Source organism: Falco naumanni, chromosome 5 (assembly GCF_017639655.2).
Source record: "Falco naumanni isolate bFalNau1 chromosome 5, bFalNau1.pat, whole genome shotgun sequence".
NCBI classification, from domain to species: Eukaryota; Metazoa; Chordata; class Aves; order Falconiformes; family Falconidae; genus Falco; species Falco naumanni.
In genome coordinates this window covers 33,587,992-33,605,999 of record NC_054058.1, presented here as the reverse complement: position 1 = coordinate 33,605,999, position 18,008 = coordinate 33,587,992, and positions in this window count along the sequence as shown.

The window sequence follows — 18,008 nt, the reverse complement described above, 5'->3', positions numbered from 1 at the left end:
TAACATCCCACCTGAACTTTGCCCTAATGATGGAGACAGATAATAAATTATAAGGTTGCTCACGGGATAAGAAGATAACTTTGCCCTATGCTTCATTTTATAATTATTATTTTTAAAAGAAATTATTAGAAGGTGTGAGAGGTACTAATAAAGAGTGTACTTTCTGTCAGTAAAAAAGGACTCAATTTCTTCAGTGAGTGTTTCTCAGCGAGCTAGCAGAAAGGAGATAGCTGTAATAGGTGCAGCACAAGAACTTTACACTTGTGTCCTTGACACTTTCTAACTTAATTAACCTTGGCAATCTAAACTATTTACAGAGAATCATGGCTGTGCTCCTAAACAAGCCTCAATTACTGGCATATCTAAAGAAATATTGCCACTTCCTCCAGACCAATTGCTCACTCATGCTTTTCCCGAGAATTTAAGAGGTTCCTTGTCATAATGCTGTGCATAAAACTTACCTAAATGGCCTATACTGTTATGAAAACAGGCTACCATTTTGTTGTGGTATTTCCACACCCTGGGATGCCTGCTGTGCTGAAGCAAATACCCAATTAGTCCTTCTGCACACACAAATGCATTATTGCTTCCCATGTCATCCTCTCCACTAACATGGTGGTGGGGAACGAGCTGCCCAGAGCAGCTTTCTGATGGGCTGCCAGTGGGGGTGTTAGAGGATGCCATGGCCAGGCAGTGGCTCAGAAGGGCAGGGCATTGCAACCTTTCACTGGTGAAAGTGAGGATGTTCTGACTGGGGGATGCTGGGAGCAGGCAAGGGATTTCTCATGTGGCCAGGCTGTTCTTTTTGGGTTTGTTTGGAAAACATCGGAGAAGGCTTTAGTTCTGGAGGCAGTTAACACATCAGCAATTCTACTTTCTTTTACCAGCTTTGCTCCCTCTGCCTTTCCTCTTTCTTTATACGCTCTGTGCTGTTTCTTTCTTCCTTTAGTCGTAACTCCCGATGTGAGTTGTTTTTCGTCTGCCCAGCCCTTTCCTTAAGGACAGGTCACAGAAAGTAAGCACAGGATCACTGGCTGGAGAAAAAAGGCACCTCTGTGGATTGCCCCCACTCTGTACCCAACAGAGACCTCTTCTGAGAGTTCATGCAGTCTTGTCTGAAGAAAAATGCTGCTAAACACAGAGTAAGCTTGCAAGACCAGCTCTTTGGAAGGCAGGGAAAGTCAGCATTTTGGCTGCCTAGAAGGCCTTGGTGCGTGCCGTCCTCTGTTACATGCCAGTGCTCCTGGCTGCAACACCTCTGAGCCTTGTTGGGCAAGAATCGTCGGCTGAGAAACACAGGGACCAAGAACTGCTGCCTGCCTGGCGTGGGAGGTTGATGGGTTGGGCTTCTGGTGCAGCAGGGTAAATTTACAAAGGACAGTTTCCTGGGAAGAGATCCTGAGCCCAGTTTTCAGGGGTGAAAACAGACCAAAACATGCTGATGCCAACAGAACTGTGCCCTTGCAGAGCAACAGGGAGCCTGGCGCTGGATTAATCAGGGATCTGAATAAATCCATAACTATTTGCTTCCTGGCATTAACTGTCTACCTGTGGGTTTGCCCTCTTTTTCTCATATATGCCTTTACCCTCCTTCAGTAAAATCTCCTAGCTGGCTGTAAGATTTCTCAGTGCAGTCAGATGCCCTGAGACTGTACCCTGGGAGAAGAAGACAAGTAAATCCATCCACAATTTGCACTCCCCCTGGGGATCTCTAGGTAGCCTTATTTCCCTGGGGGAAAAGCTTCATTCTCTAAGCACTACTGCATGAGGCAACTGGGACACAACAGCTCCTGCAGCTTCATGAACAGCCAAGAAGCACCACACACACGATGGCTCATGCACTCAGGGCAAATGTTTATAGAACAAATTTAGCACTGACTCAAGCAGATTAACAATTGGTTGCAGCATTTCATCCACATCCTCGTTGTCCCCCAGGACATCATGAGCCAGTGAGTGAGCTGTTGACAGCACAAGAGATCAGACCTTACCAGCTCAGCAGTAGCTCTTATCACTGTGGACGTCAGAACCTGCAGGTGGAGACTGACAGCGCACAGCGGGGCTACTGCCGTTGTTGTAAGGGCTTGTGGGGGCCTGGCAGATGTCAGATATGGGGGACAACACACTGGCAAGAGAAAACAAGAAAGTGTTATGGGTGGGAGAGCAGGTACCTAATCCGCTCATCTGCAAGGCTCTTCGCGGTGGATTCCTAGGGAAGCAATTTGCGATGGGTCAGTTCAGCCTATAAAAATTAACTCCCCCTGCAACTGGGAAATACTCTGTATGGAGTATTTAGAGCAACTTAAATGGAGCCCATGTCTTTGCAAGACCTGTTGACAGAGCCTAATATGTGAGGTTAAGTGCCAGCCACAGCACCTCCAGGGGTCCTTGTGTCCCGATACTTTAAAAATACCAGGTAGAAGAATACAAATAGCATCACACTTATAACAGATGCTATGAATATACTATACAGTGCTGCTTCTTAGGGGATTGAAAAAATTACCCTTTCTTCATTAAGGAAGACAAGAAAACCTTTCTTATTGTATAGATACAGAAGAAGTTGGTCAGCTGCTCATGCTATATTCTTTGGTGTGGAAAGGGGATGATAGGTGTGGTAATGATTCTCACCCCTGAAATGGTATAGCAGTTCCCATTGAGGTGCTTGAGGGTTAAACCTTTTTATGGGCCACTTTATTTTTCCTTATTTAGCTTCATGCTCCATTTCAGCCCCACCAACACCCCGACTGGTTTACAACCTCCCTCAAATAATGCCTTGGAACTCCGGAGCTGTTAGGAGCCATCGTATAATTGTAAATGAGTTAAGCTGGTTGGAAGCCTAATTGCTGCTAAATGACTTGACTGTCTTATACAGATAGCAGGAAGCTCTCCCTGCTCCCATCCCACTTGTACAGTGTAGGACTGAGGTCATGTAGCAGGTTGCTGATTAAAAAAAAAAAAAGCAAAGGCTGCTCTCCTGCCTGGTCAGTAAGATAGCTGTTTCCAGTCTGTGGAGCTAACTGGCCTTAATGAGCTTTGTAGTAGTTGGTGCTGCTCAGAGGGTTTGGGAGGCACTTACCTTCATGAGCAGGGCATGGATGCCAGGCACTCCCTCCAGCTCAGCCGTGCACACCAGCCTCTGTGGAAATCCACATTATTTGTATTTTGCAATCTTTATTTCCTGATACCCTGGCTCTGCCAAGGAGCTTTAAGTGCAGCTCCACACAGGGTGTGTGGCATGCGCAGGTTATTGCTAAATTGCACTTTCTAATTAGTACCTGGTCTGGCAGCTGGACTGAGAGGAAGCAGTGGGGCAACTAGCTGTCCAGCTCTACACACTGACCTGTGTATCTACCCTTTGCACTATAGGTAAATGGTAAAAAATAGCAGGAATTAAGCCAGGATCTAAGGTAGGGTCACAGCTTGTAAGTGGTGCTGCTCAGAAAATGTAAAAAAGCAAGGACTGGTGGGGTGTATATCACGCATAACGCTGTTCCTGGCAGTGCTGAAGGTGTGTGACTTTGCACCAAACTTCCCAATGACTGCCAGTCCCCTGTAAGTGTTCTGCCGCACCAGCTGAGACATTTAGGAACAGCATCTGTTGAGAGGTAGGATCACTCTGGGCTAGGATGTGTTTGGCATGTGTTTCTTGGTATGTGAGGAGACACAGATGTATTGCATACAATTGCTGCATCCACTGAGGGGCAAATACCAGCCTGAACAGCCTTTCAGATGGCAGGAAGCTCATGATTTAGGGCAACAGATGGTAAAATATTTATTTTGCAAAGGAAAATTCCAACACTTGGAAGACCATGGTTTTGTTTTATTTCTTCGTGGTGGCATTTTTGACTGGTATGTGAGCATTGCCACTGTGGTGGGCAATACAAACGTTGCTTAAGTAAGTGTTAAAGTTGTTCGGGTTTTTTTAGTTGAATTTTGTCACAAAGGGAAAAAAAAAGTGATGTAAAAAGTTAAGATAAAACTTTAGTCTATAATAGGTTCAATGGGGCAATGCTTAGATTAAACTATATTGCCGAAGCAGCATTGATTCTGGGTAGGAGAACTGCTTGCAGTTGCAGAGCTTAGCAATAGGAAGGCAGCTGTGATGCCTTTGGTTAATGAATACATTTCTTCTGTCATCAGCCCAGGCACTGCCTTTACATTACCCAACTAATAAGGGAGAACAAGGTTGCTTTGAGTTTTTAATGTAGTTCCTACCTAATGTGTTGCTTCCATCTGAGTTTGGCTTTGAGCATCGGGTATTTTTCTAGCCTCAGAAGAAAACTCTGGGGTTTTGAAGACATTTCTGCTTGGGGAAAAGAAGCCATTAGTGGAGTCTTGTGCAGGAGCTAGCATGTACACAGGATGGTGGCATTCTGCTCGTTGTGATGCTGCAAGATGTGGCAAGATAAATCGTCTTAATCACAGAGCCAGCGGAGAATGTTCTTTCTCCCCTCAGATTTCCAGATGACCCAGGTGTAACAATGAAAGAAATAATCCCTTGAAAGGACTTGTAGCTGTTTCAACAGTAAGATTTAATACACCATAGGATGGAAATATATGGGAAACATCTGTCAATGTGTCAGCATTTTAAAACAAGGAGAGGAAAAAAATAAAAAAACAACTAACAAAGAAACCCCCAAGTGGACAAAATGGAGTCTGGTTGAGAAAGACCATCCAGAAAGGACATTGCTTGCTTTTGCTTATATTTCTCAAGCCATAAACTTGCCTCGTTGTCCTCTTGTTCTGTGCTAACTCCTGAGTGCTCCCAGGAGACTGCCTGAAATGTCAGAGGCCAGTTTACGGGAGGGCAACTCCAGGAGGCTTTGTAGGAAACTTTTTGGGTTTCAGATACTTGGATTATTTTCCTAGATGAGGCAGCCCTCTCTGGAGAAAAGCTGAGCTGAAGCAGTGCTGTGTAAGAAGGCACAGAGGGGTGGGTGGCAGTCCATGTCTGATAGGCCATGCATCTCTGGGGAGCCCGAGCACTTGGCAAATGCTGTGCCCCATTTTCAAGGATCCTTGCCCTTGTAGTGGTGCCAGAGTGAGATCTCCGGGAAGGGAACCCAGCATCCAAACTGTGTAAAATGCTTCCAAGTTTGTGTAGGTGGTTGACTTTCTTGGTGAATGTGGACTGCCTTTCTGTAGGAAAGAGCTGGTGGTGGGAAACTCTTCCCAACATGGCCACCACTCCCTCTCCCAGTCTGGAACATGGCTTTCTGGTGAAAGGCCTCCTTGAACCAGGGGGATGATGTCCCATGAAAGTGAATACAAACCTGTTAAGAAGAAGATGACGACGAAGAAGAAGTTAGTAGACCAGATTACAGCCAGTTACTTCTCCTTGGAGTACCTGCACAACAACTTGTAACCTGTTAATATCTATATACCAGCTACTCAGATCTTGGGCATGGTTGTTGCTGGCATTTCTGTAGAAACTTCCCTTTTCCTAAGTTTATCTATATGGTATTTTCTGAATCTTCGCCTGTGACAGGGATGCAGGTGACCAGCCTGGAGGATGAGAAACAAGATCATTTGGGGACCAGCCAAGGGAAAGGACTTTGGTTTCTGTTTAGAAGTTTTGCTGTCTGGACAGCACCAGGAGGTTTTCTGCTTCCATTGTATTTAGGCAGTGACACTCGTCATTGTCAACAGGGAAACTGAGGCCTGCCTGACCTTCCCAGCGTTTTTTCAAGTCGATCTTTATTGGCACATAGATCTCAGAACTGATGGCCTGTACAGGGAGGGATTTTATTCAGTTCAAGTACAGGCAAAAGTGGAGTAATAAAGGATGTCTGTGTGACACAGGCACACATAGGCAGCGTCCAGGGAGCCGTCTGTGGGCCACTTGACCAAGGGGAGGATGCCTTTGCTCAAGTGCAGCTCCTTGGCCAGTGTGCCTAAGTAGCTTGCAGCCTGAACCCGGCTGGTGTCTAGCCAGGTTATTGCTCTGCATTGGCCAAAACTAAGCATACCGTGACTGTCACGCCAGCTTACCGTGAGGTGACATTTAATGTGACTGGTGCCTGTGCTCCATGCTGTGTAAAAATGCTGGCATGCCATTTGGCTATTTTGGAGCTGGAGGAACAAATCCTATCCCTGGGAGATGTAATCTCTTTGATTTATTTAGCACCTGCGCTCCTGCTTTTAATTTTTTTACGCTGGGAGCTTGTAATGAGTTTAGTGAGTTACAATCAGATTTTCAAGGGTGACTCTTCACTGGCAGCAAAAGAGAAAAAAAATTCATCAAGAGTTTCTTGTCTACTGCTAGAAAATACTTTCCATCACCCCTGGGGAACTGTGCCTACTGGAGACTGTGAGTGATTCTGGAAGAAGCAGGCAGGCAAATCACTTATTTTATTAGCTGTATTTTGCAGCCCAGTATGTTTGTACAGTAAATAATATTTTGCATAAAGTCAATGGCTGATGCTGTGCTTTTTATCATGGACTGCTATTTTTTACTGCTTCTCTTTTAAGTGTCAGTACTGAGCATTTGTTGGTGTCATCATCTGCACTTTACATTGCTGCGTGTGGCGATACAACTGTTTCAAAGCTTTGTACTGTGACAGGGGTGTCATAGTTATTTGGGAGAGATGGAACCACACTTTGAACATTTTTCACTCTTTTCATGGCCACATTTATGGCATTTGTAAAATTCTGTGCGATTTTATGGCGTTTGTAAAATAGCGTCATTTTATGGCAGTTGGGAAGTGCTGTGATTTCAATGAAAAATGGACTACACTGGTTTCAGTGGGGGAGTTTTCCAATGCCACCAAGGGATAAAAAACACACCCAAACTTCCTGAGCATAGCAGAAAACTCTTTTGAGGACAGCAGCAATTAAAGTGTTTTCTGCCTTTGGCACGTAAGTGATTATTCTTTTTCTGGTAAACAGTATTTGCTGCTTTGCATGATATGTATGAGAAAAGACTGCAGCAAGAAAACCTCTGTAGTTAAGAATTTTAATAAAGCAGAACCTCAAGGAAATTATATATTTATAGTCACACACATATGTAAAGGAGTAATCATGTTCAAAGGCTGCTGAGTCCCTTACTTCGATAATGGTAAAATTCAGCTCTGTGCAAAGGGCCGGGGAAGGGGCTTTGGGGCTTGTCTCTGCTTAGTATCCTTCACATTAATTTGTCCCTATTTGCAGGATGTTAATGCTCCTGTTTGTCAGAATTAAACAGGAGTGTCATTAAATATTGCAATCATTTTTATTCTGTGCAGCCGTGTAACCTTCAATAGCTACGGACAACTCCCCCCACCTCACCTTCCCTTCTTGCAGGCTTCACTCTTAGCCATAATTGGAGAAAAATCCAGAGAGGGGCTGGAGGCGAGGTTTGTTAGAGCTGCTAATTAGCTGATGCCATCACATCAGAATTACAATCCGATTCCTTGGAGGACTCCAGAACCTCTTCTCCCTGGCTCTGAGACACATGCTGAACTTACCCTCAGAAAACAGAGGCAGATGATTAGCGCTGACACCCTCCAGTTCCCTCACTGAACAGGGACACGGTGGCTGGTTTAAGGGCCTTAGCTAGAATTAAAGGCTTTTCTTTAAGTTTTTTTTTTGGGGGGTGTGTGTGTGTGTTTGGTTAGTTGTTTGGTTTTTTTTATTATTTTATTTTATTTTATTTAAAAGATTCCCAGACTAATTTACTGAATATGAAATTTGATGAGGGAAATTTCCTCTCCAGAGCTTCTCATTTTGGGAGGAAGGGAAAAACAACAGCAGCTCTGATGATGATAAAATTCAATTAGAGTTGAACTACCATTGATTGTTTTGATTTCATTTGTTTTTATCTTTTAATTAAGGTATCCTCATCTGATTTTTATTTTTTTTTAAAGGATTTTTTTTGCCCTCTTTCTTTATGTGTAATTCAGGAGCAGGTCTTCTGTGAGCCTGAATGAAAAGGCACATTGCTGCATCCCTTGTTTACCATGCTGGATGGTGAAGACAGCCTTCTAAGAAGTTAAGTACTGTTAAGATATGTGTTACATTAAGGACAGTATCCAGACCATGACTGCTATAGGCATTGTGAGGCCATAGTTTTGTGGCCACATCTGGGCTGACTGAATTAGGTAGTCTCCCTATAGGCTCTATGGAGAGATTTAGGCATGCTTGAAGTCCAAAAGCCACTTCCACTTCAACATGGTACATAATCCATCCCAGAGGTGGAAACAGCCAGCATCGCTGAGGGTATCTGCCACCACCAACACTGAGGGTGTAATCTTTGCCACTGCTGCACTTCCCAGGCAAAAAGCCATGGATGGACCTCAGACCTACTGATTACAGCTTTCATTCACCAAGATGTGTGCCCTAAGTTTTCTCTGCCTTGAGGAAGATGGGATGCACAGCTCTGGTACGGGGGAAGAGAGAGAAGACCCTTTTCAGGCTGGGTCATGGTACATGCAGGAATGCAAAGGCTGTGGGGCCAGAAGGAGAGCAAACATCAAGGAGCAAACATCAAGAGCAAACAATCAGGACCTAGTGATCAGGGTAGTCTGCTGGGAAAAGCAGGACATAGATTTGTCTCCCTGATCAGCACCCTCCCCATGGAAAATGAAGACACAAGATTAATATTGTTTCTAAATACTTACACTGAGTAAGAACTGTGTAAGAGTTGTATAACAGTGCAATAAAACATTTCCTGGGCTAGTGCTGTGTGCTGCAACAGACCCTACAAGAACTGAGAAGATTTGGCTTCCCAGAAGAGGAGATACTAATTTTCATAGCTCCTTCAGCACTATCGTTCATTGTAACATAAATACAAATTTAACTTTATTGAAGCAGCATTTCTAAGGCAGCTCTGCTAAACACAGAAAATATGAGATGCCATCACACACTGTTGTTTTCATAAGGACAGCAGGACTTATGAAAGGACTCTCTTTAATATTGGAGAGCAATAAATTGCCTGGAATAATATTAAGTCCTGAAATGCTGTGCTAGTGCTGGTCTGCACTTGAGTAACTCGCAGTGCAACATCAACAAGCCTCTGGCTGCAGTTTTGTTCAGTGAGTAGGTGTCAGAGGGTTGTTTTCCAGCATACATCAATCTCTGGTTCCGCTAAAGACGATAAATGATTTCCTATTTTCCTGCTGATAGCAACAGGGACTGAACCAGCCTCCCACAGCCAAACTCACCACCCTTCCTGGAGCCATCCCTAGCACCCAGTTACAAAGAACTGAACAACAGATTTTTACAAGGTATAGATCAGAAGGCAGTATTTACCACATGGCACCCTACGTATTTTATGACTGGTTATAGGAAATTACTTGTTTTGTGTGGTTTGTGGCTTTCAAGAGTCAGCAAAGGCTCATGACACCTGGGGACCCTTTTGGATATTTGTGGGTTGAAAATGGATCTACTTTTTACGTAAGACATCTTGGATCCACCTCTGACGTCAGTCAGTCCTCAAAGAGTCTGGGTGAAATGTGGATGGACTGTGACTACCCAGGGAGGCAGGTGCTCATGCAGGATAAGGAGATATTCTGATTTTTGGTTCTGAAATAGGCATAGGGAAGAGGTTGTGACTGAGTGTTTTGCTCGGAGGAGGAAAAGAATAGTCTCAGTCATTGAGGGTTTCTGGTGGCTGGGGAGACACCACAACTGTCTCATTTGATGTGTCAAATCTCTCTCGCAACTTGACATCAGAAGATGATACCAAAGACGGAGACCACCATTGAGAAATGACAGCATGTGGGGTTGTTCTCCTGAGCTGGGTGAATGCACAGGAATAACCTGATGCACACAATATGACGTGGAACAGAACATGCTGGAAGCATCCAGTGCTGATCATCTGAGTACTCTCTGGTACTGGGCTGCGTGTTCATTTGAGGTTTGATCCAGTGTGGCTGTTTTTGTGTTCTTTCACTCCCGATTTCTATAAAATAAGGAGTTTTATCAATGGAATTTATTTTTTTGGCCCAGTAGACTCTAAATAGTTTCATTCAAGAAATGCGCACATACATATACACCCACATTTAAAAACACACATGCACTCATCAGATATAGCTACACAGTATTTCTTTTTTTTATTATGCTTTTTAGTAACACATGATGTAATTAGATACTAAAACACCTCCTGGTCTGGTCAAGTTTTTTCTGTCAATGAGAATTTATAGCTCTCTGCTCTGCATGGCACAAAGGTTTCTTCCCCTCCTCACTATTCACCCTTCTCCAGTGATGCTCCACACATCATCACAGGCAAGAGCTGAGTATAGAAAAAGCTATCAAGGGAGCTAGATTGGGCACTGAAACTGGCAGGAAACCCCAAAAGGGTGGAGTGAATCCTCAGCTCTGCCCCGTTTTGTGCTTGTATTATGTCAGAGTCCTTAATTGAACAACTGCATGATGCTTTTTTCCCTGTGGCATCAGACTTCATTGAATGCATGGGATGGAAGGACTTACTGAAGAAGTGGCCTTAGGTAGGACTTGTTTAATTCTCATTATTATTAATTGTGAGCTTTCAGCCCTTAGCTGCTGCCTGCTCTGGTGTTAGAAGTATTCCCAGCCCACTGGGCTCCCTGCAGTGCTCCCCTTTGGGGTTGTCTGAACACCACAGACTCGTGTCTTGCAAGAGTATGCAATACCTATAGTGCGAATGGGAACTGGGGCACAGACTGGCAAAGGCTGGGAGCGCTCCTGAGTTTGGCATGCCACTGTCAGATTTTGGGGATCTTATTTTTGCAGGCAGGCAGCGCCAAATAATGCTGTAGCATGATCCAGCCAAGCCAGGTATGTGGAAAAGGAGCCCTGCATGAGTGAAACCTGCAGTTCAGGCCACTAGCTAAACATCCCATAGGAACAGGTAAGGCTAAACCCACCCCTCACTCTGCCTCAGATCAGCTCTTTGGCCTGGTGCAGTCCACCGCTACCCACTCATCCTGGCTCCATGAACCATGGCATCACCTCTGGTCATACCTCCCTGGCTCCCCAGCAGCGTCTCCTCACCCAGCCAGCCTCTTCTGCCTATGCCAGTCCTTGTCTGGTCTTCTCTCTTCAGCCACAACCCCTCCCTGCTATCCCACCTTCCCTGGGGAATGTGCTCCTGCTATTAGGCTCGGAGAGGTTACTCCACTGTCCTGATCCTGCGATTGAGGTGGTGGGGCATTCAGAAACCAGGAGGAAAGGGCTCTGATGACTATCGTGAGGCTGTGGGCTGTGTGTTATTCCCAGCAAGCCAGGAACTGAGTTTGTGGGTGAAGTCGTGCTGAGCCATCAGAATAAGCATCTAGGGAGCATCAGTTCCACAAGGAATGTGATTGCTATAATCTGAAGGACACAGAATAAACCTGTGCAAACTGGTACTTTTCAAAGACTGATACTTCAGCCAGATGTCAGTAGTTGTGACAATGGTAAAGTGCACAATTAACAGAAAAGGCCACCTTCATGCCAGATTTCAAGCTCCTGCTCCAAGTGCCGTTCTCAAAAGGGCACCAGGATTTTGTCACCATGCACAAAAGAGCGTATTTTCCCCAGTGTCAAGGACTGAATTGCTTAGATTTAAGACATCAGCCCGAGGCAGACACATAACAGAGGAAAACGTTAAATTTTGAGAGCTAAAATTTGGTAAAATTCAAAGTGTCTGAGAACAGGAGAATTGCACTGAGGAGTGCTGTAAAATACCATCAATAAAAGATTGCCCAAACACCTGCGGTGCAGGCGGAGATTTTTAAGACCCCTTGGTGGGGACCTATTTTTCCTCAGCTCTAAGAAGGATAATCCTGGGAATCATATGGTAGACCCTGAACACCAGATGCCTATCTACTCCTCCTCTAGGCAAACGAAGGAAAAAGCCTCTCCTGAGCATCTTGCTACACAAACAGCCATTTCGTGGCAGTGAGGAGCTGCTTTGCACTGCCTGGCACCCCTGGAAGGGTACGCACCTATTCCTGCCTGGAAAAACCCTGGCAGCATTCTATGGGACAGCCCTAAGTTTAAGCAGCAAAAAGAGATTAGCCAAAGAAATAAAGCAAAAGTAGCGGTAGCATTTGTTCTTTTAATCTGTGGGGGAGACAAAAGAAATGAAAGGGGGAATAACAAGGCTTCAGAGAGTGGAAAATTAGTAACAGGGAAGGCTGATATTGCTGAGAGCCCTAAACGTTTTCCTAGCTTCAGCTGTCACAAACAAAGCAAAGGGTACTGTCCCAGAGTCAGGAACGTGCTTCCTGCAGAGAAAGAAAGAAAAGTGTTAAATTGGCTTTTCCTATTGTTGAGGAGCAGATGAAATGTCTCTTTTCTGCTATTGGAAGCATTTGAACCCATTAAAAGCTGACAAGGCCCGGGGTCAGTAAGGCTGTAAATAGCAGCATCTATATTTAATCGAAGACGATGAAGAATTCAGTGAATTTCTGTCCTGTAAGCTCGACAACAGCCATGTGACAAAGATGAGGAATGCAATGGCAAAGAATGTGACCAGGAGAGTTTTGAAATGCAGAAAAAGGGGCTGCTGCTATGAATTCCTGGCATGCAGTCGCTGGCTGGTACTCTAATTCTTTAACAGGCTGCAGATCAGACCACATGTACCGCTTGATAGGTTGGTCCCAGAAAGGGGTTGCAGTGCCAACGTAAACTGCCTCATGAGGGGACATCCTTTCCTTGAAATGCCTGTGAAAACAGTTGTTGGAGTAATGAATCATTTGCTACTTTGAGACACAGATTTATTTTTTTTTCCTTTGAGCCAGTTAAAAAAAAAACCTCTTTGGGTTTCCATTTAACACGTTTAATGCAAACCCACTTTGTGGCTTTGACACTAGGTTCACTTTTGATCAAACTCTGGAGTCCTTTCAGAAGCTCCAGCTCTGAAGCGCTGGAATGAAAGGTATTTTCCCTTCCCACCCTCTCCATTCTGCTGGGCTTCAGGAGGTCAGGGGGTGAGTTTTTATAGCCAGGCACTTGAAAAGAAAATTAGTCTGTGCACGTATCTTTGGATAGACACTGTAAATGATGAATATCAGCAAAATCAAGAACATGCCATGGAAGTGGGGCAAAAACTGGCCAAGGAACAGAGCAGGTTTGCATGAAGACAGGGGCAGGGAGGAAGTGCCACAAGAGGCTTCTTGGAAGAGCCAAGCTCTCCTGGTGGGATAAAAGCCCACCTGAATTATTTCACTGACCATTACATTTTGAATTAAGCCTTTATTTACACCCAGTCTTTTTGGTTATCTCCCTGATGTGCACAGATGTGGGCTTATTTGATTCCCTAAGTTAGAAGTGATAGAATTTGCTCATAACACAAACCCACACCAAACTCCCAAGGGGCAAAAAGGGAGCAGAGCAAGAAAACAGAAGTAGGCACTTAGGCAAGACCTGTAGTCCAGGCAAAGGGGAGACGTGAGGTAACAGAGGAAGGACACTTTGCAGTCATTTACCAAAGTCAGGTCAGAGCACAGAGTGGGAAAAGGACAGAGAGCTTGGTCAACAAGCATGAAGAACCAGATGTTTGGCTGCTTTAAATCACAGCTTTTTTGACCCAGGGTCTAGTGTGTACCTGTTTGGAATTGCAAAGCAGGCAGCGCTCTCTCTGCATGCTCTCTTTCTGACTGAACAGAGCACTTGGTAATCACAGGGAAAAAAAAGAAAATAAAAAAGAAACCTTGAAAAGAAAACAACCCCCTCCAAACCATAGCTCTGTTTTCTAGCCACCCCCACAAAATAGCAGCAGCGACAATAACAGAAAAGCTTTCTAGAGGCCCCTGGGATCTCTTACTGTGATACAGTTAAAAGCCATCCAATCTGGAAACTCTGGTTAAGAGTAAAAAATATGCCCAAAATGAACTTTTGATCAGAAGAGCTATCTTTGCACATGTGTCTTCTTGCTCTGCCCACTGGTGTACATTTCAATCTGATATACGGCAAGTTTTCCATATGAAATTGTCTAGATAAAAGTCAGGTAACCTCATTATCCATTTCTTATGTGGGGTCCTTTTTAAGCTCAGCTTTCCTCCTGTGCCTTCCTCCCCTTCAGCAGCACAGGGTCCCTTCTCGCAGGCAGCTGACACATGGGCAAAGTTGGTCCCAGCCCTGCCAACTTGCTGTGCTCCTCCATCCCCTTCTCCCACACACATATTTACCACCCTCTTTGGACTTTATTCCAGTCTCCACCCTCTTGATTGGTGCTAATTGCTGTCAGTTCTTGGACTTTGGTCATCCATCTAATTGTTTTTAATCCACTTGAGAATTTTGCCCTCAATACCTATATCCCAGAGGGATTTACAAGGACAGATTAAGGACACAAGACAGCTAGGTGAACTAAAGAACAAGTCCGGGTGATCTGAGGGCTCAGAGATGTCTGCAGTGTGCAGACATCATGGGCAGGGTCATGTCTTCCTCGTGCCAAGGAGGACTAATTTCCCTGAAATCAGTGGCCTGGCTCACTGAGAAAAGTCAGTGTGAAAAAGGAAATCAGTGCCATAAGCCAGAGGGAGAAATTTTTCAGGTTACAGGGAGTTTTATGGGGGATTAAAGGATGAAACTGTCATATGGAAAATGTGAGTGGAGTGTCATGGAGAGCTGTGAGACTGCTGTGAGAGGGGTCTACCTTGAGGGGACTGTAAGCCCTGTCATTTGAGTCACTTGAAATCAAGAGAGGCAAAACCTCTAAGCATCTACCATAAATAATGGCCCTTCATTTTTGTCAGGGACTAGGACAAGACAGGGTTCTCCCATCACTCGTTTCAAAGATGCTATTAGGCTAATGTGACCTGATGCAGCAGACTGTGGCAACAGCCTTCCAGGATGTCCATCAATGGGGAGCGTGTAGCTCCACGCTGTCACCTCTCATTGCCACTGCCCTGGAGAAATGATTCTTCTGGGAAGATCTGCTGGGGGAAAAAATGTTATCATGACCAGATCTGAGCCTGAATGCTCCGCCAGGCCCTTTGCATAGAGATGACAACCACACTTTTTTTTGAGAAGTGGGATGAGTCTGCTGAGAGGTGGTCTAAGTGCTTCTGGATGGGACAAGCATAGCACATGTGCTGGGAGATCAGATGGACCAGTACACTCTGGGGCAGCACAGCTGGAGCCATACACTGGCAGTAAGAAATTTGATTCCTTTTTTCCCCAGCAACCTGCTCAGGGAATACCACAGACTACTACTCTGAAGTTAGGATGGAACTATGACTGCATTTCTGTAAGCAGGTCTTGCTAGTGTGTGGTCAGCTTCCTTGGATGACTTGTTCTAGGTTCAGGTTTAAGATACATTTCTGTCCAAAGCAATCCTATATGTCTGAAGGTCTGTGGCACTTAGGGCGTCCCAAAAACTGGTGTGCCCAACCTAGAATTTTCTGGAAACATCGGAGTATAGAACAATGCAAAACCAGCATCCTGAGGACCAGCACAGCTGTGAAACAAGTGGACTTTCTTACTTCTTGCTTTGAAGACAGGTAAGAGGTGCAGAGGAAGGGAAGGATGCCACTATTAGATGAGATGGGATGAAAACTGGAAGACTAGGAGGTACTGGAGTTTAACAAGATGACCATGCCAGAAACTGCCCCACTCCGTGCTGATTTGTTCTGACTGCACCTTAGAATTAAATTATGGAATTGGTGAGAAACAAAGTCATAGTATTAAGTTTGTCAGGGATTTGACCACCTGCATATGGATGGAGATGCTACATATATCCTGACATGTAGGTTTGCTGTTCAGTGGGAAATTCTGAAATAAATAAATAAACAAGAAAGCTCAAGCAAAGCTGTTCTACATCAAAACAAACCCTCCAAGTACTGAAGCTGCTAGCAGAAAAGGAACTTTAAGGTGTTGATTTTTCAAGATGAAGTTGATGAAGTTTGCTCAGCAGATTGGCTTCTCACCTCTCTGGTCCAAAACAGGGCTTCTAGAGGGCCTCAGAGGCATGAGGCAGAGCTTCCAGATTCTAGGCAGATGTCATGGTGTGTAGGAACCCTGGCCGTGGCATTATCTGACAGACATGTGGAGTGGACAGAAAGTAAGCAATAACCCTGGAAAGTTGCTTGGTTTCTGATAAAAGACTGGTGAAATTAAAACACCTCATATGCTGACCAAGAAAAATTGTCACATTATGATCACTGCACAACTCTTCTCTATGCTGCACAAATGTTCCTGCAGGATAAGCTGTCCCAATGCAGGTACTTGATCGCAGCTCTTGTCTATTTGTGCACAGTCATGCCCCTTTAGCTTTACATAGTTAAAATGCCAGTGTCTATATTCAAGCTAATAATTGCATAGGCACAATTCACACCGTGGAAACTGCTCTAATGCATTGACTTCATCTAACCTAGAAATCTTAGTGGGATCGCTTTTTTTTCTTTAAAGTGAGCCCAGGGTGCTTAATTCAGGTGTGAGTGGCTGTAATACAGTCACCCAAAGCTGGATGAGGTGAACACCATAGCTAATTCCTGTTGATCTTTATCAGTTAGGCGCTTAAACCCCTTTGCTGAAGCTGAAGTTTAGTTCTGTATCTGACTGGATTGTCCTTCAGATGACAGATAAGATGACAGGGATGAAGAGGATGTAAAGATCCAAGCAGGTGTGGGAAAAAGGTCTTTTGTAAGACCTATAGGAGGAAGGACACAGTATATCTGACTTCTGATGAACAGTTGTGGCCTGGAGAAATGAAGCCCGTGTAGGGTAGGATTTATCTTTTCCTCTGCAATGATCAGCTACTCCCCCTTACAGGTCTCCCAAACCAATGAAAAGCTGGTACCAGCCAGACAACAATAAAGATATCAACTCACTGTGATCCACTATGTAACTAACAATTAGTGGCTAGAAGAAGGCTGAAGACCTGGCAGCTGCAGTCTGGCTGGAGGGATTTCTTAAGCAAGCAACCTAATTTGGTCATTAACCTACCTGCACTGCCATTGCGACGGGGCAGCAAGCCTTTGGGTCGTGATTTGCTTTGCTTTTGGACTCTGTCACAAACGGCCACCCTTAGAAGTGATATGTCTGGGAGGGAGATCACATTTTAATGGCTCTGTTCAGTAGCTTCCCCTGTCAGTGTGCAGTATGTGCTGTGGCTGCCAGACAAAAGGTGGTGCAACCCTTTAAACAGGGCTTTCCGACAGTGCTCCCTGTGAAAGCCAGTGGAGACATTAGTGGAAGCAGGACTGGGCCCTGAATAAGGAGAGGGAAAAAAGCATCATGTGTTGGAAGGAGATGAATATTATGTAAGTAATAAGGCATACTGACATTTTGTAAGTGGGCAGGCTGATCTCATTATTGATCTACAATTAAACCAAACCATGGGGTCATACCACCCTATTATGTCTAGCAGATTAAATTCAGGCTGTTTCTTTTCGTTATTGTTTCTGATGGAATTTTGGAGCTTTCTTAATTCAGGTCAAAAAATTAGAGGCTTCCTTATAAGCATTTTAATTAACTAGCTGAAGAACTCTCTTGCCCCTAGAGTACCAAATCCAGAGCTCAGCATTGTTACCTCTCTCAGACTGTCATATTTCAGCTCAAATCGTGTTTGTGCCCTTTTATTCAAGTCAAAAACACAGACAGCAAATCAAACCCACCCCCCTCCCTCATTGACTGTTTGAAAAAAAAAGAAGTATCTTTAAAGTTTGACTTCTGACCTAAACATGTTCTTTGCAGCTCCCAGCGTGTGAGGATCAGAATGTATGAGGAAAGCAACCTAAACCTGTGGAGGAAAGCCCTTTTGACTGGACCTTGGTGTGACACACACCTTATCGCAGGCGTCTTGTCTGCCTCAAGCCACCAGAGCAATAAGGTCATCCAGCATTGCCTCAGGGCTGAGTAAAAAACCAGTCCTTCTGCAGGGCTGCTCAGTGCACCATCCCCCCCAGGGAGAGGATCTCAGCTGAGTGGTTGGGTTTCTGCAGAGCATACCGCTCCTCAGGCAGATGGGGAGCTCCTTCCTGGTCCGTGGTGCCCCTCGCGTGGTGGCACTCCTGCAGCAAGGTGACCTTGCACCACAGGCCACCCATTGGCTCAGCAGGCTTGTTTGAGGAACCACCACCTCCACCCCTCACCCCCCCAAATAGTTATGGGTGACAAAAGCAAGC